Below are 1610 nucleotides of genomic sequence, written 5' to 3' on the forward strand. Positions count from 1 at the left end.
CTTTTCTTTTCTGTCCTCTATAGGGACAGGTAATAATAGATGCCATCTTCCTTTAAAAGACCATCACAGTCTGTCCCTGTAGACAGCCTTTATCATTAAAACACTCCAAAGATGAGAATGGGATGATCCCACTCATCAACAGAAGTTGAGAAAGAAGAACAGAAAGGGAAACTAAAACAGGATCTGATTAAATTGAGAGTAGGGCAACAAAGTAAAAACCCTGTGGTGAGGGGGAGGGTGGACATTCGGCTTCCTAGGGGGTGGGGGGTGGGGAGTGGAAGTGGGAGTGGGGGTGGGGGTGGGGGTTGGGATGGGACACAGTCTTCTGGTGGTGGGAATGGTGTTTATGTACACTCCTATTAAAGTGTAGTCATATAAATCACTATTCAATTAATATGAGGAGAAAATTGATCATATGTCTAGAACTTTTTAAAACACAGACAGTCTTTTTTTTTAATACACAGGCTGAGTCTTTGATATGTTGACTCTCTCAAAAGCCTAGACCAGGGAGAACAGAAGCAACTGGTGACACCACTATATACAAGATGCTGGGTATTATACAGCAAATCCTAACAAAGGAACTTTTCAAAGTTAACCCAATTACCAAATAATGTGATGATAACAGTAACTATCCATTGTCTTCTTGAACCCTAAGACAATAGGAACCTCACATTTCCACTATAGAGCCAATATTTCCCCCAGTCTTGGAACGTTAGGGTGGGGCCCACCTTCCTGCATGCTTCTCTCAATTCATATCAGATAATATTGCATCAGCCGGTCACAACCTAATCAACACAACGAGTGCCACCCCAGCATGCTTCACTTCAGACTGTGTCCAGAGACTTCAGGTGTGGAATGACAACCCTTCAGCTTCATCACTCAGGTGAGACCTTTCCTTTCATAGTATTCTTTAATTCCATTCCAGGTGGTCCACTCCCCAATAAAGTCCCCAAATCTAAATATAGAACAGGTCCCCTGAGATACAGCATATGTTCACGTGTCCATAAACCAGGGAAAAATATATACCTGAAAGCAGAAGTACACAAAAGTCTGCAGAGTAACCCCCCAACACTTCATCTGCACTATTCCAGCCTTTAGGTCCATGACTGTTCAACAATGTGTTTGGATTTGTATATTAACTCTCTTTTCAGCCACCAGTTTCTGGATGCCAGCATGATGCCAACCAGACTTCCCTGGATTGAAGACCCCACCAATGTGTCATGGAGCTCTGCTTCCCCAGAGACTCACCCTACTAGGGAAAGAGAGAGGTAGACTGGGAGTATGCATCAACCAGTCAACGCCCATGTTCAGTGGGAAATCAATTACAGAAGCCACACCCTCCACCTTCTGCAACCCACAAGGACCCTGGGTCCATACTCCCAGAGGGATAGAGAATGGGAAAGCTATCAGGGGAGGGGATGGGATATGGAGACTGGGTGGTGGGAATTGTGTGGAGTTGTACCCCTCCTACCCTATGTTTTTTTTTAATGTTTTTTTTCCTTTCTTAAATAAATACATAAATAAACTAAATCACACACACACAAAAAAACCTAAATCACACAAAAAAAAAAAAAAAAAAAAAAGGACTCCACTGGGGGCAGAGAGAACAA

The sequence above is a fragment of the Erinaceus europaeus genome, chromosome 15, assembly GCF_950295315.1.
Source record: "Erinaceus europaeus chromosome 15, mEriEur2.1, whole genome shotgun sequence".
NCBI lineage: Eukaryota > Metazoa > Chordata > Mammalia > Eulipotyphla > Erinaceidae > Erinaceus > Erinaceus europaeus.